The 26,124-nt window shown below is 48.7% G+C and overlaps 1 protein-coding gene across 1 annotated transcript in view; it reads left to right on the top strand.

Annotated features, from left to right (window-relative positions):
* PNPLA7 (patatin like domain 7, lysophospholipase) overlaps positions 1-26,124 on the top strand; it is a 1,710,105-nt gene that overhangs the window by 1,535,247 nt on the left and 148,734 nt on the right. The window lies entirely within an intron of this gene.

The raw sequence follows: 26,124 nt of genomic DNA, 5'->3' as shown, positions 1-26,124 counted from the left end.
CGCCTCCGCACCCCTCGAGAGAGGAGGAGAGGATCCACCGTCTGGACCCAAAACGTGCGCTCTCGTTCTATCTGGATCGCACACGCCAGTTCCGGGTGGATGATCAACTCTTTGTTGGGTGCGCGGGCGCTAAGAAAGGGAAAGCGGTGCACAAGAGGACCATCTCTCGATGGATTATCATGTGCATCCAGGCGTGTTACTCCTTGGCTAAGAAGGAACCACCTGTTGGGCTGCGGGCTCATTCCACTCGAGCCACGGCCACTACCATTGCCTTGGGCCGAGGTGTGCCCTTGCAGGACATTTGCCAGGCAGCTACGTGGGCCTCGTTGCACACGTTTGCTAGGCACTACTGCCTGGACAGTCAAGTCCGGAGAGACGGCTACTTTGGCCGCTCCGTTCTCCAGGACTTTCTGGTGTAAATATTGGTTCGCAGACCCACCACCACAGGGATGGTATTGCTGGGGTATCTATTCTAAGGTAAGGAATCTATCACTAACGTGTCTCTTTCAGATGCACAAGTTACTACTTGTGTAACGATATATCTGTAAGAGACATTAGTTAGTGATAGATTCCTTACCGACCCACCCATCCTCCCCGTTCTGCGAACCGATATCTAGGGTTAAGGTCATCCCCTTTCAGGGCCCTAGTTTCTTGGCACCAGTGTCGGTTTTTGTCATGGCTCTGCGCTCTGGCGCAGAAAAGCTGTGGCTAAGAACTGACGTCCGCACGCGGAGGCGGCGTCTAAGTACTCCGACAACGTCATCACGGCGCCCACGACGCCGACGACGGACGCAGAGCCGCAGACGACGCCTACCGACGCGCAAGGGTACTGCTACGCAAAATTTTCCGGATCCAGTCTGACGCCTGGGGATATTCTAAGGTAAGGAATCTATCACTAACTAATGTCTCTTACAGATATATCGTTACACAAGTAGTAACTTGTGCGCTAAGTCAATGGGTGCCTTACAGTCCCAGCAGTTCAGGGGTGGGTCTTTTCGTCGCTCAAGCACTAAAGGCGTTTCCAGAGGCCAGCTCTCTCAAACCACGCAGTACTACAAAGGCAACACACAGTCCGCATACACCAACAAAAGTCGAGGTGGATATCGTGGAAACAGCGCCAAGGGCAGGGGTCGTGGAAACAACAACCCCAGATCCTCTGCCACCAGCTAACAGTGACGCCTTGTCACTGCCCCCCGACCACACGACACCGGCCGGGGGGAGACTTCAGCAGTTCCTGCCGGTCTGGAGAACCATCACCACAGACAGGTGGGTCAGACAACTTATACAGTACGGTTATTGTCTGGAGTTAACATCCACTCCACCCAACATACCCCCAAGACACCGTCCTATGTCTGCCGAGCATTTGCACTTATTGCAGCAGGAGGTCCTCGTCATGCTGCAAAAAGGGGCGATAGAGCTCGTGCCTGTGCAGGAAAAAGGCACAGGAGTCTACTCCCTGTACGTCTTGATACCAAAAAAGGACGGGTCCCTCAGGCCCATACTGGACCTCAGGCCCCTAAACCAGTACATCCTATCGGAGCACTTCCATATGCTGACCCTGCAGCAAGTGCTCCCGTTGCTCAGTCAGGGGGATTTTCTCGCAACTTTAGACCTAAAAGATGCGTATTTTCATATTCCACTGCACCCGTCACACAGAAAATACCTCCGGTTCACCATCCAAAACCAACACTACCAGTTCAAGGTTTTGCCTTTCGATGTCACCACGGCACCCAGGATGTTTACAAAGTGCCTTGCGACAGTGGCGGCGCACCTAAGGAGACGGAACATTCAGGTCTACCCTTATCTGGACGACTGGCTCATCCAGGCGAAGTCAGCCCAGCAGTGTGCCGCTCACGTGTCCCACACCATTCACCTTCTTCACGACCTGGGATTCTCACTGAATTACCCAAAGTCCCACCTCCCGCCCGCCCACATACGGCAGTATCTGGGTGCGACGATAAACACTCTGGCAGCCACAGCACAGCCAAACACAGTGAGGGTCAGCAGCATTCAATCGCTGATACAACGATTCAAACCCCAACACTCGCTTCCAGCGAGAGTGTTCATGCAGTTGATAGGCATGATGGCCTCCTGCATCTCCATAGTTCCGCACGCGAGACTACATATGCGTCCGCTTCAGGAGTGCCTAGCACGTCAGTGGACTCAGGCTCAAGGGCAGTTGAAAGACCTAGTGTTGGTGACCGGTCGGGCATACAACTCTCTGCATTGGTGGAATCCACAAAACCTTTACAAGGGACGACCATTCCAAGAGCCTGTGCCACAGATCATCCTGACAACGGACGCTTCTCTCCAGGGATGGGGAGCTCATGTACTCCATTACACTGTGCAGGGACTATGGACGCAACAGCAACGGAGGATGCACATCAATGTTCTGGAACTGATGGCAATCTTCATGGCACTCAAGGCTTTCAAGGTACATCTGTGCAACAAAGGTGTGTTGATCCGGACGGACAACATGACTGCCATGTACTACATTCAGAAACAGGGAGATACCCACTCTCCGCAGCTGTCTCATCTGGCTCAGAGCATGTGGAAGTGGGCCATTCAGAAGAACATCTTCCTCATGGCAGAACACCTCCCGGGCAAAGACAATCAGATGGCGGACCTGCTCAGCAGGTACAGCCACCAAATGCACGAGTGGGAGATACATCCATCAGTACTCCACCCGTACTTCCAAAAGTGGGGTCATCCAGAGATAGACCTGTTCGCCACAAGGGAGAACGCAAAATGCCAAAGCTTCGCCGCCAGGTTCCCACACCCACAGACGCAGGGCAATGCGATATGGATGAACTGGTCAGGCAGATTTGCGTACACTTTTCCCCCAGCACCTCTGATGCCGCTGGTGGCACGCAAACTCAGGCAGCACTCGATGACTCTCATCCTGGTTGCTCCAACGTGGGCTCTCCAACCATGGTACACCACGTTTCTAGAACTGTCCGTGGTACAACATCAAAGGCTACGCCTCACACCCAGCCTTCTGACGCAGAGCCATGGCAACATTCAGCATACAGATCCGCAACAGCTCAACCTGGCGATCTGGCTCCTGAGGTCTTAGAGTTTGGCTACCTAAACTTGCCTCCTGACTGCATGGACATCATCCGGGAGGCGAGAAAGCCCACCACAAGAGCATGCTATGCGGCGAAGTGGAAGCGGTTTGTCATTTACTGTGCAGACCACAACATTAACCCGCTAGATGCATCTATTCAAAACATCATTTATCTTTTCCATCTGTACAAATGTAATTTGGCCTATGCTTCCATTCGCATACATCTATCTGCAATGGCTGCTTATCTCCAAAACAGGCAGCACCTCTCGCTTTTCAGGGTGCCTGCCATTAAAGCCTTTCTAGAAGGGCTCAAGCGTGTCATTCCTCCGCGGACTCCGCCAGCTCCGGAGTGGAACCTCAATGTGGTCCTCACCAGGCTGATGGGTCCCCCTTTTGAACCGCTGCATTCCTGCGAGATTCAATTCTTGACATGGAAAGTAGCTTTCCTTATAGCGATTACATCGCTGCGACGAGTTAGTGAGCTCTAGGCACTAACTATCCAAGAGCCATTTATTCAAATTCATTCCAACAGGGTGGTGCTTCACACTAACCCTAAATTCCTTCCTAAGGTAGTTTCTCAATTCCATATTAATCAAACTATTGAATTACCTGTGTTCTTCCAAAATCCTGAGTCATTGGCGGAGAGAATGCTCCACACCCTTGACGTCAAAAGGGCCCTGATGTATTACATTGATAGGACCAAGGAATTTAGGAAGACTAAACAACTCTTTGTTGCCTTTGCGCCACAACACAAAGGTAACCCCATTTCCAAAGCTGGTATAGCTAGGTGGATAGTTAAATGTATTCAGATCTGCTATCTGAAAGCCAAACGTACTCTCACCATTCCACCGAGGGCCCACTCCATCAGAAAGTTGGGGGCCTCCATGGCTTTCCTTGGAAATATTCCCTTGGAAGACATATGTAGAGCAGCCACATGGTCTACCACACACACATTTACAAAGCATTATTGTGTTGATGTGCACTCCAAACAGCAGGCAGCTGTAGGGCAGGCTGTTCTAAAAACACTTTTCCAAACTGCTGCAGCTGGCACGGGCGGCCGCTGTTAATGGAGGGACTGCTATGTATTCTATGCACAAATATGAATTCAGCAGCCCACATGCCTCGAACCGAATATGCTACTTGCCAGTATGCATCTGTTGTTGGCATGTAGGGCTGCTGACATTCATATCGCCCGCCCTCCTCCCCGGCGCCTGTAGCAGCTGCAGAATTCACACTTACTTCTAGCATGGTCATCATTCACTTAGTTTCACTCCATCTTGGCCACAATGGCTAAAAACAATCTGAGGATGGAGTCGATGCCCATGCGCACTGTAGTCCAGGGGAGGAGCCACCTATCTCGTGATACTTCGAAGACTCTTTCAGGACAACAATGTGCGATCATCCGGACCCAACACTAGGCGGCGATCTATGCACAGATATGAATGTCAGCAGCCCTACATGCCAAGAACAGATGCATACTGGTAAGTAGCATATTCGTTTTGCTCCCAGTGGCTGGTAGACACTGTGCTAAATTTATAACTGAAAAATATGGTATATATTTTTGTTTAAATGGAAAAAATTTAAAGTGGAGAAAAATAATACTATGAAACATTTTCCTAATGTCTTTCTCCACTTTCAATTTAACCAATTACATCTTAATAGTTTATGAAGCATGTTTCTCCATTTAAAATTCCTCCCATTTAAACATATTGCTGTATTTTTCTGATCTAAATATGGCATTGTGTCTACAGGCCACTGAGAGCACGATTCTTGGTGTTTGTAAATGTGGCTCTTGGAAATGGGAGAACAGTTAAATGATGAGTGTTATGGAATTCATATAAACATAAACTCCTCTTCAGTTTAATTTTCTCCAATTTCAAAGTGTTGCCTGTACACACAGCAGGCATCTTCCTCCCAGTGGCTGGTAGACACAGTGCCATATTTATAACTGTTCTAAATGTTCAAAATATGCTTTATTCGATATTCAGCAAAGAAATATCATATAAGCGTAAAATTTCATAAAATATCATACAAACATACAATTACAGAAATAATTTAAAACAAACAATTTGGTCAATTCATTAAAATAAGTAAATGGCAACCATTTAAAAAGCAAGATCTGGAGAGCCAATCTTTAGAGTGATTAAGAGTTAATTAGAAAAGGAGCAATCAATTAGGCCTTGATGCATAAGGAAAAATGACATAGCATGTACGACAAGATACATATATACAATTGTTAAGAGCATATTGGGCTTTTTCCATTTTACATGTCTGGGTATAAGAATGATAAACACATGATAAACACATGGTGGCCAGAGTCCCCTTTCACCAAGTGTTATTGTTCATTACTCTGGGGCCCGGGTAAAAATCAAACAAGTCCCAAGTAGAAATAGGGCCATCACCGGGTTTTGGTTGGGAAAGTCTTAAAAAGGGGGCAATGTTCCTGTGTTTAAATCTGATCAATATCAGGTCTCCCGAAATGTCTTTAGGCAATCTGCCTAACCACCCCACCCTCCTGACGCTCACAATTCCGCCATCTAGGGCGGGCGGCAGCGGTCTGTTGTTGATAAGCCAAAAGATGGTCTTATTTAGCAGCTCCTCGCTTGTTTCATGATTGCCCTGACCAAGTTCAGGCACCCCGGAAAGAACGGACACGTAGGGGGCAGCTTCAGGGGGTAAATTAATTCTATGCCTTCTTGGCTGAGGATATCTAGAGGCTTTAAAAGGAGCACTATTATGGTTAGGAGTGTTATTATGGCCCCTTGGGAAGGGTATACTCAGGGCAGGGTCAATTGTTCGTGCTTTTCTGGGTTCAGTAGGAATAGGCTTGTCCGGGTTTATACAGAGCGTAGAACGTGGGGAGACAGCCGAATTTACAGTTGGTGGGTAAGTCATTTTTACTATTTGTTCAACACTGGACACCTGTCTCCCAACTCCTTAATTTTAGTGACCAGGGGTAACAGAGCAGCATTCAACAATCGCTCTAATTCGGCCAATAGGGTCGATTGAAGGGGGGAAACAGGATTATTTAATGTAGACCCTGCTTTATGTGGCGTTAAAACAATTGGATTAATTGGATTGGCAGGGAGGGATGAGGAGCTACAACACATTAGATTGGCATTTGAAGGAGTTTCCTCGTTGTTAAACAGGATTAAATCAGGGGATACAGGAACAGCTTGGGTGGTATAGGTTATGAGATCAGTGTCTTTGCCCACTCTGGGGGGGGGTTAATATATCAGGGACATAGTTAGTGCCGCACACGGTATTAAGCTCTTCCCAAAAAGACATCATGGGAGGACTATGTAGGGCCCGATGACGACACTGGACGATTGAACATAAATATGTATACGGTATTATGTCTCTGTACCTCTTATGTTAGGACCAAGTGGGGTGGCCCGCCCCGTCCTCCTCAGGTCCTCTGAGGGCCACAGAGGGCCCGCCCTTTGCCCGGGCTTAGCCCGGCGGTCCCGCGCGCGTCCCGCGGGGACAGGAGGTGTTCCGCTGTTTGTAGGCGCCTCCTGGCGCAGGCAGTCACGTCCCAGGTGCGCCTCTGCCACCGGGGCACCTGGGAATTGTAGTCTGGGTCTTGGATTGCCGCTCCCTCGCGGCGCTCGGTGGAGTGTGTGCTCCTGAGGGCGTGTGAGTGCCCCGGGAGTCTGCTGGTCCGCCTCCCTTCAGCCACAGGTCAGAGATGTCCCCCACGGAGCTGTCGGTGCTCCGCTGTTTGTAGGCGCCTCCTGGCGCAGGCAGTCACGTCCCAGGTGCGCCTCTGCCACCGGGGCACCTGGGAATTGTAGTCTGGGTCTTGGATTGCCGCTCCCTCACGGCGCTCGGTGGAGTGTGTGCTCCTGAGGGCGTGTGAGTGCCCCGGGAGTCTGCTGGTCCGCCTCCCTTCAGCCACAGGTCAGAGATGTCCCCCACGGAGCTGTCGGTGCTCCGCTGTTTGTAGGCGCCTCCTGGCGCAGGCAGTCACGTCCCAGGTGCGCCTCTGCCACCGGGGCACCTGGGAATTGTAGTCTGGGTCTTGGATTGCCGCTCCCTCACGGCGCTCGGTGGAGTGTGTGCTCCTGAGGGCGTGTGAGTGCCCCGGGAGTCTGCTGGTCCGCCTCCCTTCAGCCACAGGTCAGAGATGTCCCCCACGGAGCTGTCGGTGCTCCGCTGTTTGTAGGCGCCTCCTGGCGCAGGCAGTCACGTCCCAGGTGCGCCTCTGCCACCGGGGCACCTGGGAATTGTAGTCTGGGTCTTGGATTGCCGCTCCCTCACGGCGCTCGGTGGAGTGTGTGCTCCTGAGGGCGTGTGAGTGCCCCGGGAGTCTGCTGGTCCGCCTCCCTTCAGCCACAGGTCAGAGATGTCCCCCACGGAGCTGTCGGTGCTCCGCTGTTTGTAGGCGCCTCCTGGCGCAGGCAGTCACGTCCCAGGTGCGCCTCTGCCACCGGGGCACCTGGGAATTGTTGTCTGGGTCTTGGATTGCCGCTCCCTCACGGCGCTCGGTGGAGTGTGTGCTCCTGAGGGCGTGTGAGTGCCCCGGGAGTCTGCTGGTCCGCCTCCCTTCAGCCACAGGTCAGAGATGTCCCCCACGGAGCTGTCGGTGCTCCGCTGTTTGTAGGCGCCTCCTGGCGCAGGCAGTCACGTCCCAGGTGCGCCTCTGCCACCGGGGCACCTGGGAATTGTAGTCTGGGTCTTGGATTGCCGCTCCCTCACGGCGCTCGGTGGAGTGTGTGCTCCTGAGGGCGTGTGAGTGCCCCGGGAGTCTGCTGGTCCGCCTCCCTTCAGCCACAGGTCAGAGATGTCCCCCACGGAGCTGTCGGTGCTCCGCTGTTTGTAGGCGCCTCCTGGCGCAGGCAGTCACGTCCCAGGTGCGCCTCTGCCACCGGGGCACCTGGGAATTGTAGTCTGGGTCTTGGATTGCCGCTCCCTCACGGCGCTCGGTGGAGTGTGTGCTCCTGAGGGCGTGTGAGTGCCCCGGGAGTCTGCTGGTCCGCCTCCCTTCAGCCACAGGTCAGAGATGTCCCCCACGGAGCTGTCGGTGCTCCGCTGTTTGTAGGCGCCTCCTGGCGCAGGCAGTCACGTCCCAGGTGCGCCTCTGCCACCGGGGCACCTGGGAATTGTAGTCTGGGTCTTGGATTGCCGCTCCCTCACGGCGCTCGGTGGAGTGTGTGCTCCTGAGGGCGTGTGAGTGCCCCGGGAGTCTGCTGGTCCGCCTCCCTTCAGCCACAGGTCAGAGATGTCCCCCACGGAGCTGTCGGTGCTCCGCTCTTTGTAGGCGCCTCCTGGCGCAGGCAGTCACGTCCCAGGTGCGCCTCTGCCACCGGGGCACCTGGGAATTGTTGTCTGGGTCTTGGATTGCCGCTCCCTCACGGCGCTCGGTGGAGTGTGTGCTCCTGAGGGCGTGTGAGTGCCCCGGGAGTCTGCTGGTCCGCCTCCCTTCAGCCACAGGTCAGAGATGTCCCCCACGGAGCTGTCGGTGCTCCGCTGTTTGTAGGCGCCTCCTGGCGCAGGCAGTCACGTCCCAGGTGCGCCTCTGCCACCGGGGCACCTGGGAATTGTAGTCTGGGTCTTGGATTGCCGCTCCCTCACGGCGCTCGGTGGAGTGTGTGCTCCTGAGGGCGTGTGAGTGCCCCGGGAGTCTGCTGGTCCGCCTCCCTTCAGCCACAGGTCAGAGATGTCCCCCACGGAGCTGTCGGTGCTCCGCTGTTTGTAGGCGCCTCCTGGCGCAGGCAGTCACGTCCCAGGTGCGCCTCTGCCACCGGGGCACCTGGGAATTGTAGTCTGGGTCTTGGATTGCCGCTCCCTCACGGCGCTCGGTGATTGTGTGCTCCTGAGGGCGTGTGAGTGCCCCGGGAGTCTGCTGGTCCGCCTCCCTTCAGCCACAGGTCAGAGATGTCCTGAAAAATACAGTCTTTTATCTTAAGTGGGAACATTTTAAGTGCAGAAAAATGTTCCATAATATGAAAAAATTTTCTGCAGTTTAGATTTCTCCCATTTAAAAAATGGTTGTATGTTTGTGTTAAACATGTAACAGTACTACTTGCGGCTAAAGGTATGTCCTGTACCACAAGTACATAAGGCACAGTAAAAAACGACATATTCTTCTTAGATCTTAAAAGTGCGTGACTCTATTGATGATGGCTGTAGCCGATTAAAAATATTAAAGGAAACTTAAAGAAGATCAATTGAGGTAACAAAGAAAAAAAAGAACATTGGAATTTGAAAATCTTAGAAGAATTTGTAGTTTTTTTACTGATTGAAGCCCTGAAGAAGCGAAACCTTTGTGAAACACATGTTGGCTTGGCTGTATATGTCATAAAATTTGATGAAAAACTGTGATCAAATGTGTGAAGACCTGGCTGTATATTTAACGTTAATTGAGGAACAATGTTTTCAAGTGTATGAAAAGAAAAGCTTGAAATAAAAGACTATATATGGATTTCTGAACTATGATATGTCTTTCTCAGTACATGACTAAATACCATTTCTAAGTAGTTATGTATCTATATATGTAATACTTCATTCCTACAGTATAAGGAAAACTAGAGAAAACATTTGCCTCTCTCCAATGCACTACTATGTCTCACCCTATACCTCTCTCAATATATCCTCTACCTCCACTCTCTGACTCATCTCAAACTTAATTCTGCTACTATGATCTCCAAAATAAACCTTTCTAGACTCATACTCACGGTATCCATCCTTGGCTCACCCGAAAACTCAGTTTACTACTATAAACTTCCAAACAAACCTTTCTAAATTATTCTCTCATGTATCCCTCCTTTGACTCATCCCAAACCTCATTTTACTACTATGATTTCCCTAATCCCTTTCTAGAAACTCTTCCCTAATCCATCTCTTTTTAATCATCCTACTACTATGATCTCTCAAATAACATTTTCTAGACTCTTCCCTCTTCTATATATCCATTATCCCATTGAAATACCAGCATTTGTAAAGAGCACAGCTACCTCCGGAGAGGTGTCCCTGCGCTGGGGGCTGTCGGGAAGATTAAGCGACCTATTGCCCAAAGTCACAAGGTGCTGGCCCCCGTGTTCCGGAGTCAGCCGCCCAAGCCGCTGCACCAAACCTCTTCCTCTTCTAACAGACTCGCATTTCCCCCAATCAAATGAACACATTTCCCTATACTAATTCACCACTAATCCTTTTTGGGTTCCAGAGTAGGGTGCTGCCGAATGCCTCGTCCCGGCTAGTAACCATGATATAAATACAATTACAATTAGTGATTGGTTATTTTAATACTCTTCCAAATGGTAAGACCCTCTTCTCATTGTATTAGAATTACTATGGATTTATGGAGTATATTATTTAATTTATATTTTCATGTAAAATTTGGCTTCAAACATTTAGTAGCATTAATAATTTTCTAGCATCAATAATATACAATGTACTTTGTCAAAAAATATTTCCTTTTCATTCTTCATTTTGTGTCTGTGTCAAATCTTTTCATATAGATACAGCATCTTCATTGTTCAACAAACGTGTTTTCACCCTATCACCCTAAAAGCCTTGGGCTTTCTTAAGGCTGTAAAATTAGATGTAATACAACAACAGTGCCCACACCAATAAGAATCTCAAAAAATTATTTCGAATGTGTCAAACCAAACAAATTCATTGCAGTTTGACCGGGTACTTTTATTTATACCCCTCCGATTTACACAATTGTTTTATATAAACTTTTTATCTCATTTGTGAATGAAAAAGAAAACATATATACATTCAAAGCTATTTACACAAATATATACAACACATGTACATACTACATACCAATACTTAATACAAATAATAAATACAGTCCATACATCCTACATGCATTACAAACAATATATCTTAATACATTTGTGTTCAAACAATCAGTATTCAAAAATTAATTATGGACAAAGTCAAAAAAGGAGACAATATCACCAAAGGTGACCAATTTTCAGAGCTAGCAGCCGCTAGTTCATCCAACAGATATAATTATTTGCTCCTTAAGTTTTTGCCGACGCGTTTCGAATCCAAGTAAGATACTTCCTGGATTCTCATCAGGGCTTTGTCACTTATCTCCACAGGTGTAAACAACAAAGGTTTTTTTTTTAATTTGTTAATTGCAAGGTGCCTCTCTAACCCCCCACGCCGGTCTACCACAGAGAAGTTCTATATATCTACCTGCAGGGAATAGGCGCACTCTCCCTTCTTGAGGCTCGGATATTAATTTCTACTGACTAATCGGTTATACCGGTGATTCCTGTAAAAGAGGAGGAGTTTTTGTACCAGGGGGTAAAATTAAGCTGTACAATCCATGTGCAGTGACGCCAAACATGGCCGCGATAATCATACCTTTATATCGCTGGAGAGTGGCTCAGGTTAATGGTGGCCTGCGGGCTGGGGTGCTGATCACACGTGATCTATGGAAATCAATGGCGTCAGGTCACTTATAATGTCGAGTTGACAACATATTGCGATTCTATAGTTTTAGGCAAAACACATACCTCACTCGATAGGGTCGGGCCGTCTTTATTTAAGCATCACCTCTTATAATGGAAATTCTTCCTCTGGCTGACAAACAAAAATGTGATACAAAGAATCATTCTATGTCTGAGTTTGATGGAAACGCAACCCGTACTCTGCGGGAGTTAGGTATAATCTGCCTACCTGATTCTTGCCGGGGTGTCGTTTTCAAACGTTGCGGAAAAAAGCCGCCGATGTCTTGTTCGGTCCTAGTGCAGAAACGTGCGCATTAGTCAATCAGGACACTAGGCCCTCGCTTACATGCAATTATTTACCGGGGAGGACGGAAAACCTTACCTTTCTCTCCAGCTACAATCCTGTATCTGATTCCACCGCAACAGCGGCCATTTTGGAATCCTTCAATATACCTGTTTACCTTAACTAAAAGGACCATGGTACACATAGTTTTTATAAAGCCGGTATTTCTAAAACAGATCGTAAAATGCCCAGAGCTCGTATCAGCTCACATTAATCATCACTTTATATTTTGACCGTCCATTTAGTGAACGGTAATCCATCAATTATGTTTTCTCGACATGTGGAAACATTTACAGTGAGCCCCGGAAATGAGGGTACATGGTATCACGATGTAATTACCCCAAATGAATCAACTGAAAGGCAACATCTTTGTCTCTATGTTATCATAATCTAGATATTTCAGAGAGGCTATTGAGGCCAGTTTGTGTTGTGTTAAATTTTAAAATTAAATAAGCTCCTTCTGTAGCAGCACTCTCTCCGCATCAGCAGGGCGTTTTGTGTTATTCATGCTGAAAAGGACTGACCATTTAAAGTCATTGTCACCATGCCCCCTGTCCCCAAAATGTTCCACCATTGGGGCCGTCAATACTTTATTTTTCAGTCTGGACCTATGTTGGGTAATTCTCATGTTGACTTGGTTTGTTTTCCCAATATAGATCTTATTGCTTGTACATGTTATAACATAAACAAAATTTCTGGTTTTGCAGTTAGAGAAGGCAGAGTGTTTCCATTTGACTCCCACATGTTCAAATTTGCTTCCCTAAATGGTATTAGAACAAGCCACACAGTGGCCACATTTATGATGGCCCTCTACTGGTTTCATCTTCCATTGAGATAAAATAGTGTTTTTATTTTTTGGTAGCGCAATATCCGCTCGCACCAGTTGTTGCCCTATGCTCTGGTTCTTCCTGTGAGAAGGTGGCCTGATATGCAGTGGTCACTATTCTAGTGAACACTATGTATCAGTCCAGCAACCCTTATTGATGATTGGTTGTAAGTCAACCTTATAGACCAGCTATCCTAGTAGCGTGGATACGAGCAGTATAAGGCTAAAGACTCGAGAGGGCGTGTTAAGCCAGCTGTTATACCACATATACCCCTTGAACACCAAGTGAAAGGACACCACACAAGTGTTATGAAAATAAACAGTTATTTATTAAAGATCACAACAGCCCTGTACTCTTTATGAGGACAGGGTACTAAGCACAAACCAAATCTCTTACAAAAATACTTAAGTTAGCACAGTATATACAAATGCCCGAGGGGCACGGAAAACCATATACTTGAAAAGTGAAATGCGAAATTACTAGCAGGTAAGTACAGTACTAATAGGCTTTGGAATCGCTAGGACTTGACTATAGAATCGTTAGATTACTTCTAGGAGACCCAGGGGACTCGGGTGCAGTGTGTGCACTCTCACGCGAGATGCGGGACAAAGTCTATGGTAGCTAGAATTTGCAAAGTTAGTGTTCTCGGGCGAACCCGACCTGGTAGGGAGAAAACGAAAGTAGATTCTGACCCTTGGATAGTGAGGCTATGCTGGGGCACCGAAATGCCGAAGTTACCTAGCCCAGGGGCTGCAGCTGCATAGGACTCAAAAGACGTCGGGAATCCTCGTTGACGGACCAGGAGCCTGGAAGAAAGAAGTTGCTGGCAGGCGACCAGTGAAGAAAGTTCGGTGGATCCAAGCCTGGATCGATGGAAGATGACACCTGAAAGCAGAGGGGACCAAGTTCGAGACTACTAGCCAGTAGTCAGTGGGCACCAGGAGGGCACCGGATGGTAGCCACCTCGACAAGGCGTGTAGGTGACGCTGTGCTCAGAGATCTCACGGACCAGGAGGCGTTGTCGGCGACCAGGAAGGAGGATCGAGCTGTCCCACGAAGATAGAAGCTGTCGGCGTCGCTGGACCCAGGATTGGGCAACAAAGCCTTGGCAAATTCAAGCCCACGCGGTGGACCTAAAATGGCGTCTGGAGTGGACCAGGAGGGTCCGGGGTGCCTCTCTTCAAGAAGGAAGCAAGGGCCAGTCTGGAGCAACCAGACCAGCAGCAGTGATGTCGTTGGGCGTCGTGTAGAAGGCCACAAGCCAGCCGGCTAGTAGCCACACAGCGCGGTGAGCACGCAAAAGCAGAAGGGCCCCACGCAGATCGTGGAGATGCTGGAGGGCTGATCTTCGGTGCTGGAGCTGCTCAGGGTTGGGGCTTCTCGGACCCCAAAGCACTCACCAGTGGAAGACTCGGTGGGCTTGTTACAAAGAAGTCGTGCAGTCTTGGCGATCGCCGGTCCCTCGAGGTCTCGTCGCACTCACGGTTCTCAGCTTTGCTGTAGAGGTGAGTAGAGGTCAGAGGTGCCAGGGAAGCCAGGTCTCGTCGAGCTGGGTCGTCGGATTCGTGAAGAAGGACTTGCAGCAGACCGCAGTGTTCTTTAGGATGGTGCCTGCGGATGCAGGGTGACTACTCCTTAGCCACAAGGGAGAATCTTGAGGAAGAAATCTTGAAGTCCTTTCGCAGAAAGTCGTGTCTTGATTCCAAAGATGATCTAATTTGAACAGGGGGCCCGCTCCCATCTTTATACTAAAAAAGGGGGCTGACCCGGTGACTAGGTCCTGCCTATGGGTGGGACTAGGAGGGGGGTGGTTACACCCCTCTGCCATGCCGGACTTCCCCAGGCCAGGGGCTGGTGTGCCCCTGGAACTGGTTCAGACCGGCCTATGCGTAGTGAGCACCGGGGTGCCACTCAGCAGTCACCTTCCTGAAAAGCCCTGCCTACCCAGGATACACAAAACCATGTCTGGGACGGTGCTAGCACCGCCCCTGACAGGAAATCCTTTGTCCAGGCTCCCCTCGCTGGAAGGACTCCCAGCTGCAGGGGGTCAGACTCGTGTCTGTGGTGGCAGCATCCATTTTGTGGAGCTGAGGCTTTAGTTAACTTTAACCGGGGTTCACAGTTACATACATGTTGTGTCCCTCTAGAAGAGTGGAATGCTAACCCCGTCACCAGAATTGGCGAGGGGTTAGTATTCCAATTCGTATGACACCTTACTCGACATGTTTTGATAAAGCAATACCAAAGTTAGCATTTAACCGCGAGGATTATAATGCACTTAAGAGTATATGGTATGCGATATCATGGAACAGCTATTAGGACTTGGTTCCGCAAGCTGCAGACAGGCTCAGCTCATGCCAGAGCACCATCTCACACAATTCCAAGCACTCTGCCTTCAGGATTGTCAAGGCCTGCCATAGGAGTGACTGATAGGAATCTGTGTGTCCATTTTAGGGTTAGGTATAGGTATACTACACCTACAGCAAAGGGTGATTACACGACTTTGCCCCAGCTGTCATGCAGCCAGTTGTGTCAAATTTAGGAGGCCAGCCAGGGGTGGCATAATACATGCTGCAGCCCCTGGCAGCCCTGGGTACACCTATGCCCTGAGTTACAGGGTCTGATAAGGTGGCCCAGTACCAATTGGAGATGTACCTAGGGTACATGGAATCCATTTTAAAGAGAGAGCAGTAGGCCTGGGGTCCTGATTGGCAGGATCCCAGGTCGACTATGTCCAAAACCAGCTAAAACACAGGGCAAAAAGTTGGGGGCAACCATAGTCAGGATGTACCTTCCTACACTTCCTATATGCGAATATAGGGCGCGGGAATGGGCATTAAAGTCCTTCAAGTAAATGCCAATTTTTAAGCACCATCTGTCTCATTTTATGGGTGTCTGGCCCAAATGTGGTAACACACACCAGTCTATCTAGCTCGGGTTTTTCTTTAACCTGGAGCAGGCATTCCCGTGGAGGGAATCTAGCCCTCTTAAAAGAATGTTTAAGCAGTTTTTTGGGGTATCCCCTTTGAATCATTTCTCCACAAAACGTCTGGGCATGTTGTTCATAGTCAGATACTTCTGTACAATTACGTCTTATGCGTAACATTTGTCCATAGGGCAAATTCGCTTTTAGATTTCTGGGATGTGCGCTTCTATGGTGTAGAATAGTATTTTTATCTGTACTTTTCTTATAGAGAGATGCTTTCAGTTCTCCCTCTGTACATGTCAATTCTAAGTCCAAAAAAGTCATCCTTGTCTGGCTGTATTCAATGGAGAATTTTATGTCCTGATGTCTGGCATTAAGCCATTCATTATGCTATTAGCTCCTCCTGGCTCCCCTGCCACAGGAGCCAGACGTCGTCAATATAGCGGAACCATTGGCTAATTCGATCTTTAAATGGATTATTGGTTTCAACAAACCTTTTTTCATATTCAGCCATATAAAGGACCGCCATTTCTGGCGCATAAGGGCAGCCCATGGTCGTCCCCTTAATTTGCATAAAAAATTCTCCATTGAAAGAAAAATAGGTTTTTTTAAGAGCAATTTCTGCCAGTTTCAAAATAAATGCTGTAGGCACTCGATGTGGTCTATCCCTGCTTTCTAAATAAATTTCCATCACCTCTAGCGCTTCATCCTGAGGGATCTGCGTGTAGAGGGATTTAACATCAATTGGAACCATTATTTGGGATGATGGATCAAAAGGTGTCCCCTCGACTTTTTCCAGGAAGTCAGTAGTATCTCTCAGGTACGATTTGACATTATTTAAAAAAAGCTTGAGGAAGAAGTCCACATATTTCGAAATGGGCTCGAGGCAAGAATCACACCCCGAGGCTATTGGACGTCCTGCGGGTTCACTAAGGCTTTTATGGATTTTGGGCAATAGGTAAAAGACGGGGATTCTCTGATTTTTTTTTTTGCCAAAAAATCATATTCTTTCGGACCTAAGAATCCCTCGTCCTTACCTAGTTGTAAGATTTCTACAATCATCGCCTGAATCTCTTTGGTTGGATCTTCCGATAGTTTCTGATACCACGTATTATTGTTGAACTGTTTAAGACCCTCCAATAGGTACATCTTGCGGGGCCATATGACCACGGCTCCGCCCTTGTCAGCCTGTTTTATCACAATCGAGGTGTCTTCTTGTAAGCTTTTAATGGCTGCTCTTTCACCAAAACTGATGTTCTGTTTTACATATTTTTTGGTCCTTTCTAGTTTGTTAATTGAAGACAATAATACCTGTTCAAAGGCGTATATTTGTTTCGGTATATTCTGACTGGGGACAAATCTTGATATGTTCCTAAGCCCTGTCACCTCATTACTCAGAGCCAATAGCTGATTTGCAAAAAAAGCTTTCAGTCTAACTTTGTGACAGAATTCTATTGCTTTCAATTTTAATTTAGTGAAGTCTGTCTGTTTACACCGTACAAATTTTAACCCAAGATTCAGAACCGATTCTTCATTTTTAGATAATACCTTTGTTGATAGATTCACTATTGTACTTGGGCTGCCTATGATTTGTAAGAGCGGTTCCGAGTCCTCATCTCCCATGGTGCCTTGTACCTGGTTTTTGGTTGTTGACCTTGATCTGAAAAAGCTACTTGTTTTTTCTGATTATTACTTCTTGTATCTGATCCAGATGAATCAGAAGATGTTTCTGAAAAGGTAGTAAAGCGGTTTCTAGACCGTCCCTGGTAAGTATACAATGCCCTCCGTGAATCTGTCTGAGTGTAATAATCTTCTTTCAAAAAGGGATATGCCTTCTCCAGGTTAAAAGTTTTAGAGTCTTTTTCGTATTTAGAACTCTTATCATTAATGGTGTTATCTCTGAAAATCTGGATGTCCTTTTCTATTTTATCTAAGAGTGTCTTCACATCAGTGATAGTCTGGTCGTTTTTAATAGCTTGTGTTAATTCCTCTATTTCTTCAGCCTCTTTTAGACATAATCTCTGTGCAGTCTCGATGGTATGTACCATTAGATCACGGCTGCATTTGGTATTAATGCAGCTGAAACCTTTGTTATACTCAACGTCCTCGATGAAAATCACCGGTACATTTTTAACCAGGAGGCCCCAAGGGATTGTGCCTCCCTTGAGGTGCTTCAAGAGAAAATGCCCGTGAATTCTGTCAGTGTATGTTTTTTGTGTAGCCTAATCAATGTATCCGATTCATTCTGCTGTTTTGCAGATGTACTCAACGTGATAGATGAAAAGGGAGAAGAGGCAATAACATTTTGAATATGGTTCTCTGTGAATGATAATGTATCTTTTTCAGACATTACTCGGAAGGGCAAAGGTGTCCTTCCGCTCTTTTATTTCTAATTACTCACAAGGTGGGCAATCTTGTGCCCTTTGTACTCTCCCGGGTAGATACCCGCCCTGAACTTTCTAAAGCTAAGGAGTTAGGTCCCAAACAATTGGGTGGGCTGGTCCCTATATTACGAAATACAAATAATAATAATATAAAAAATAATAAAAACATTTATTAAGCGCCTGATTACACCATGGACAGTGCGTCTCCGCGCTAGGATGCATTCCAACTAGACTCCTAACAAAGACCGGTCCATGATGAGGGGAAAGAGCTGGAGAGGTGAGACACTGACTCCATACTAATCTTCCGGGAACAAATAAGTCTTACGTTTCTGCCGGAACCTCGTTTCCGACGTTTCCATCCGAAGCTCAATAGGGAGTTTGTTCCATTGTTTGCTGACTAGAAACCTAAAGGAACGCCCACCCATCCGTGCTTTATAGATGCGGGGTACCGAAAACTGCATGCTGCCCATAGATCTCAAAAGGCGTTTTGGACGATATATGGTTAACATCCTTTGGAGGTAGGCCGGGCCCTTGCCGTGTGCAATACGATCGATAATGCACATGGCCTTAAACCGGATGCGTTCCCGCATGGGGAGCCAGTGCAAGATCTGTAACGCACGTTTCCCCGATGACTTCCTCAGCAAGTTTAAAACAAGCCTGGCCGCCGCATTTTGAACACATTGCAGTTGGTTCAGGCCCTTTTTACTGAGGCCACAGAGCAGGGAATTCCCATAGTCAAGATGGGACGTGACCAAGGCATGTACTAATGTTTTCCTGGCTGTAATATGTAGGAGATCCAAGATTTTACGTAGGACCTTCAGTATGCCATAGCATTTCCCCGCCATCTTGCAGATGTGTTGGGAATATGAAAGATTGGTATCCAAGAGAACATCCAAGTTCTTCACCGTATCAGAGGGGTAGGTGTAGGACCCAGATCAGCGGGCCACCAGGCTGATATCCAAATTGATGGAGAGGAACCAATCACAAGACGTTCGGTCTTGTTACCGTTAAGGCGGAGGCAATTGCTCTTCATCCAAGCTGCAAGTGCCACAAGACAAGCAGAAAAATTATCTGCCGTCTCAACTGGGTTGTGAGATAGAGTAACCACCAGTTGCGTATCGTCCGCATATGACACGATATCCACCCAGTAGGATTCCACCATCCTAGCCAGGGGTTCCATATACAGATTAAACAACCTAGGGCTCAGAATGGAACCCTGCGGGACCCCTTGTTTTAGAGCTTGAAACGTGGACCTAAAGGGGGGACAGTGTATTTGGAATTTTCTACCTGCCAGAAAAGAGACCATCCATTCATAGGCTAGCCCGGCAACCCCCCTCTCGCTCAAACGGGCAAGAAGTCTGGAGTGCGATACAGTATCGAACGCCGCACTCAGGTCCAGCAGTATCAAAGCGGCGGTCTGTCCTTCATCCACTTTCTGGCGAAGCAGTTCTGTGGAGAAGAGAAGGGCTGTTTCTGTAGAATGTTTCGCCCTAAAACCAGATTGGGAAGAGTGTCGAAGATGATTATCCTCCACAAATTTAACCAACTGGTTATTAACCAATTTTTCCACCGCTTTGGCACAGAAAGGTAGGAGAGAAATGGGCCGGAGGTTATCCAATTGGGAGATACTCAGGTTCGCCTTCTTTTTAATAGGAACTACCTGTGCAAGTTTCCATTCCTTAGGCACCTGACTTTCTTGGAAGGATAGAGTAGCCAAATTGCCTATGTAGTTCCACAGGAGGTGTACATGATTCCTGAGAATTTTTGGAGGAGCAACGTCCGGGGGGGATCCTGAATGGATACTCATAATTAATTTTATCAGTTCCTTCCTCGGAGGCACCATGAACTCCTTGAGACATGCTTTCTTAGTGGGCCTTTGGCATACTTCTTCGGCTGGACACTGCTGAATAGACATGTATATCTGCTCCACTTTGCTTACAAAATGATCGGCCATAGATTCGCATAACTCAGTGGAAAGAAGGTCTTTGGTCGCTAACCTCGTGAGTGCCGTTAGCTCAACAGTGCCCACACCAATCAGAATCTCCAAAAATTATTTCGAAGGGTCAAACCAAACAAATTAGTTACAGTTTGACCTGGTACTTTTATTTATACCCCTCCGATTTACACAATTGTTTTATATAAACTTTTTATCTCATTTGTGAATGAAAAAGAAAAGATATATACATTCAAAGCTATTTACACAAATATATACAACACATGTACATACTACATACCAATACGTAATGCAAATAATAAATACAGTCCATACATCCTACATGCATTACAAACAATATATCTTAATACATTTGTGTTCAAACCACCAGTATTCAAAAATTAATTATAGACAAAGTCAAAAAAGGAGACAATATCACCAAAGGTGGCCAATTAGATGTAGGATTTATATAGACTATTTTGATATACATATCTATATAAAGGATCAAGGAGTATGTACCACTCTTTTTCGCAAATCAATAGCATGCAATAGCATTCTTTCAGCTAACAGTGCCCATCCAAAATTGTTCAAATGGAGTGTCCCATACAGGTGATTTCTACGGGCCCAGAGAATTTGTTCTGAAGACCATGAGTTTTTATCACAGGTAGATTAAATGTATGTGAGATTCTTAAAAAGGGGTTATCCAAAAGTGGTTCTAGAAAATGCTAAATCAAGAGCTCTACTCTACATCGTAAATGTTGAGAAGAAAAGCTTCCTCAAGTGGATCGATTCGAGGTGCTCTACATGGTCATTGAAAACTACTCTCCAAAGATGAAGATTTAAAGACCTATGCCCCAGACCATCTAAGTTATTTAGAAAGGACAAGGGGACCCGATAATTGGCTAGGGACCACGGTAACAATTCTATTAAGAGGAACAATGGTCCTTAGCAGACTGAAGAATGAAAAACGAAAATACAATATAGGCCACAATAGGTTACTATATGAATCCACAGTCCAGCCGGACGAGGAGTTTTATTCAACAATACTTAAGAATATAGTCGGATAATTCTGAAAAAACAGTGTCTATAATAGGGCACAAGCCTGTACCCTATATAAGAAAAGGAGTGTGTAGAACATTACAGATTAATCAAACAAAACATATAAACATAAATACAGGCAAAAACTTTGAGCTGTAGTCACTTGCATGTATTGCACAAGTTACTACTTGTGTAACGATATATCTGTAAGAGACATTAGTTAGTGATAGATTCCTTACCTTAGAATATGCCCAGGCATCAGACTGGATCCGAAATTTTTTGCGTAGCAGTACCCTTGCGCGTCGGTAGGCGTCGTCTGCGGCTCTGTCGTCGGCGTCGTGGCTGCCGTGAGGACGTTGTTGGAGTACTTAGACGCCGCCTCCGCGTGCTGACGTCAGTTCTTAGACACAGCTTTTCTGCGCCAGAAACGCAGAGCTATGCTAAAAAAACAACACTGGTGCCTTGAAACTTGGGCCCTGAATGGGGAGGACCTTAACCCTAGATATCGGTTCGCAGAACGGGGAGGATGGGTGGGTCGGTAAGGAATCTTTCACTAACGAATGTCTCTTACAGATATATCGTTACACAAGTAATAACTTGTGCATCTGAAAGAGACCCGTTAGTGATAGATTCCTTACCTTAGAATAGATACCCCAGCAATACCAACCCCGGTGGTGGATCTACGAACCAATAATCACACCAGAAAGTCCTGGAGGACGGAACGGCAAAAGAAGCCATCCCTCCGGACTTGGCTATCCAGGCAATAGTGTCTTGCAAACGTGTGCAGCGAGGCCCACATAGCTGCCTGGCAAATGTCCTGTAAGGGCACTCCTCGGCCCAAGGCAGTTGTAGTCGCCGTGGCTCGAGTGGAATGAGCCCTCAGCCCAACAGGGGGTTCCTTCTTAGCCAAGGTGTAGCACGCCTGGATACACAATATGATCCACCGCGAGATGGTCCGTTTGTGTACCGCTTTTCCCTTCTTAGCGCCCACGTAACCAACAAAGAGTTGGTCATCCAACCGGAACTGGCGTGTGCGATCTAGATAGAAAGAGAGCGCACGTTTTGGGTCCAGACGGTGGAGCCTCTCTTCCTCTCTTGCGGGATGCGGAGGCGGAAAGAAGGTGGGCAAGGTGATGGAATGCCCGATGTGGAAGGCTGTGACTACCTTGGGCAGAAAAGAGGGCCTTGTCTGCAACACAACCTTGTCCGATTGGACCGACCAAAAAGGAGGCTTACAGGAAAGAGCCTGAAGCTCACTCATGCTCCTAGCGGAGGTGATGGCAATCAGGAAAGCAGTCTTCAAAGTCAATAAATGAAGATACCAGGTGTGAAGCGGCTCAAAGGGAGTGCACATCAAATAGGAATGCGTTCGGTGCCTGTAGAATCGCCCGTAGCTCCAGAAAGTTGATATGGAGCCTGGACTCCGCCGGAGACCAGAGGCCTCTGATCTCCGCCTCTCCATGTGGCCACCCCATTCCAGGAGAGTCGTATCCGTCACCACTGTGTGCTCTGGTTCGGGAAGGGAGAGGGATCTGCCGCTGACCCAATGCTGGTTTGTGAGCCACCACTGCAACTGTTGTGCAGTGCCCTCCGAGACCTGGACGTACAGGTGATGCTGCCCCTACTGGAACTTCAGGTCCCACTGCAGAGCCCGCATATGCCATCTGGCATGATTGGTCAGCAGGATGCAGGAGGCCACGAGGCCCAGCAGCCTCAAGGTCATCCTGACCGAAACCCAGGACAAGGGCCGAAAGATCTGAATCATTGCCCGAATGTCCTGGACTCGCTGTTTGTGAGGATAAACTCAAAACTGCGCTGTGTCCAGAACTGCCCGATGAAAAGGAGCGTCTGAGAGGGAATCCAGTGCAACTTCGGCACGTTGATGGAAAACCCTAGCAAATGCAGTAGATCGGCTGTAGTTTGGAGATGGGAGACAACTGCCTGGGGCGAGCTCGCCTTCAACCACCAGTCGCCGAGATAGGGGAAGACTGAAACCCCTGATCTGCGCAGATGAGCAGCGACCACCTCCATCACTTCCGTGAACACCCTAGGGGCGCTGGTAAGGCCAAAAGGGAGCACGTTGAAATGAAAGTGCTTGTGGCCTACCGTGAACTGCAGGTAATGCTGGTGGGCTGGCAGGACTGGAATATGAAAATATGTGTCCTGCAATTCCAACGCTACCATCCAGTCTTGCGGGTCGAGGGCAGACAAGACCTGAGCAAGTGTGAGCATCTTGAACTTCTCCTTCCGGAGGAAGCGATTGACGTTCTGAAGGTCTAAAATAGGACACAGGCCCTTGTCCTTTTTTGGAACCAGGAAGTAGTGGGAGTAGCTACCACGACCTACTCCTGGCGTCATAACGCACTCGATGGCCCCCTTTACCAAGAGGGCCGCAACTTCGTGCTGGAGAAGTGCCAAGTGATCCCCCGACATGCGGTGGTACTGAGGTGGGATGGCTTTAGGGGTAGTCTCAAAGGGGAGAGAGTAACCCCATCGGACTATCTGCAGAACCCACCTGTCTGAAGTGATGGTACACCAGTGGGGGAGGTGGTGGCGAATCCTATCACCCACTGGCGTGTGGTGGGCCTGAAACACCGGACTAGGAAGGTTTGGTGGCAGTGGCTGCAGGGGAGGTAGTGGACTGACCCTCCCACTGGCCCTGTGACCCACCTCTGCGGGTCCCACTTCCGCGGCTGCACTGAGACTGTTGCTGCTCAGGCCTTTGGGTGTAAAAGGAACGTGTTTGGGCGGCCCTTCCTTGGCCGAGAAAGGAGCGAAAAGCAGAAGCAGAATGAGTGTGTGTGGCCGAAAGGCCTAAGGACTTGGCCGTAACCCATGAGTCCTTAAAACGTTCCAACGGCGCTATCTGCCTTGTCACCAAAAAGGCGAGTGCCATCAAAGGGCATGTCCATTAGAGTGTTCTGGACATCCCCGGAAAAGCCAGTCATCCTCAGCCAGGCGTGGCGGTGTAGCGCCACTGTCGAGGAAGTCGCCCTGTCAAGCAACTTGGCGTGTCAAGGCCACAACGAATCGTGAACTTGGCTGCGTCTCTCCCCTCAGCAATAGCCTGGGAGAGGACCGTCCGGGCCTCCTCCGGACACTGAGCGTGCACCTGCGCAACCGTGCCCCATACAGAATGGGAATATCGGCCCAAGAGGCATGCAGTGTTCACAGACCGCAGGCCTGGACTGGCGGAAGTAAAAATTTCTTCCCAAATTGTTGCATTTTCTTGGATTCCCTGTCCGGAAGTGCGGAAGGGAATGCGCTCAGGGACGCAGAAGCTTGAACAACCAAGCTCTCAGGGGAAATGGGGTCCCCCGGGGCCTGGTGGTGGCGTCGGGCCATGTTCTTATACACAGGAGCCCCTGTGTTGGGCCTGGACCAGGTGCCCAAAAGAATGTCCGAAAGTGCGTCATTAAAGGGCAGCAGCGGCTCCGTAGAGCAAGACGTCGGCCGAAGTACTTCTGTCAAGAGGTTAGTCCGGATGGCCACCGTAGGGAGCTCCAGGTGGAGAGCCTCGGCCGCCCTACGCAGCACCACAGAATATGTACCACCCTCCTCCATAGCCAAGGTAGGAGGAGATAGTGTGCCAGGTTCTGGAGTAATTTCCAGGTCACCTGCGTCCTCCATTTCCTCTTCCCAGTCTGGGTTTAACTCTCACTGCGATGAGAGAGGGTCCTCCGACCCCTCCCAGTCCTCCCTGTCCTCCACAGCGGGCGGAAAAGAAGAAAAAGGAGGTGGATGGAGGAAGGGATAGAAAATCCCCATCGGCGTCGGAATCGGCATCGATTGACACTGGTCTGGCACCGTCCCCACTTTCGGGGTGGAAGTCGGGGACGGCGTTGGTCGGGGAGCCGAGCGAGGCCGGTGGCGGCGCCGTCGACGTAGATGTTGGTGGAGGTCATACCAGGCCAAGCGACATCGTCTGAGATCCATGCATGGATCCATGGGGGTCTCTCGATGATGAGACGACAACGTAGAAGAGCGAGGACCCCGGTTGGACCCGTGGGGCTCAAAGGCGTGCCGATGGGCCCGACTGTCCAAAGACACGTGCCATGGCTGACAGGAACTCCTGCACCTGGGCCGGAGTCGCCGATGGACCCGGAAAGGGTGGGTAGGCCATCGACAACTATGTAGGCTCTGCTGAAGCCTGCGCCACCCACACCCTCAGCTGTGTTGCATGACTGGCTAGGAGAAGGCGAAGAGTGACGTCGCTTCTTCGACTTTTTGTGCTTCGCCTTACCTGACTCCGAGTGCGAAGACTTCGTCGAACAATGGTGATTGCGGCTCCGCGACTGGTCTCTCGACCTCCCACCGGTGACTCTGTGAAAGTCCCCACACGAGGCAAGGGCTCCACGGACATCTCAGGAGGTAGAGGAAGAGCCAAAGAAGCCTGCAGAGCTGCCGCGTAAGCTGTCATTTGGGCCCTAGTCGCCTCCACGCCGGGAAACGGCGGACAGGAAGACAACAGGCGGCGGCACCTGTCCCGGGGGGAGCCAGCGACCACCACGGAAGGAGAATAGGGACTCGGAGACAAATTGAAGGACCTACCAGCCTGTGAACCACACCCAAAGGGTTGCGGCGACAGGCGATTTAAGAGACAAAATCAGCAGCTCCTTGCCTCCGAGGTAGGGGGAACGACGCTGGGACGACACCGACCTGAACATGCCCGCCAAAAGCAAATTCCTCCGTCGCTCCCGCCGTGACCTAGGCTTAAGATGCTGGCAGGCGTCGCCACTCTGAGTCGTGGTGCTCACCCAGGCACCACATGCAACTTGGGTGAGGGTTCATCACCGATGTGGGACGTGCACAGGAGGTACAAGACTTGAAGCCCGAAGGCATTCACACACTTTTCCACTTAACGGCAAGCGTGTAGAAGAATAGAAGGCCCGAAAACAGGCCAGGACACAATCAATTAATGCAAATTCTTTAAGAGTCCTCCACCACTACCATGTGTGAAATTTGGGATAGCTTGCTGCCTTGGTTTGGGTCACATATGATGAAAACTGTAATTGTGCTCCGACAGCTGCTGTTTATTTATGTATCCTCAAATTATGTGTCTTCCAGTGCTGCTCATTGCCAGAGGTGAATATAGCCAAATTTTCAGCAACTAAAATTGGGTATTTGACATGTTTGTGTTTTAACCAGTCTTATAGTCGCACAAGAAAGCCACAATTGAATCTGCTAGTTGG

Source organism: Lissotriton vulgaris, chromosome 5 (assembly GCF_964263255.1).
Source record: "Lissotriton vulgaris chromosome 5, aLisVul1.2, whole genome shotgun sequence".
In the NCBI taxonomy this organism is placed as follows: Eukaryota; Metazoa; Chordata; class Amphibia; order Caudata; family Salamandridae; genus Lissotriton; species Lissotriton vulgaris.
This window is presented reverse-complemented; position numbering and strand designations above follow the sequence as displayed.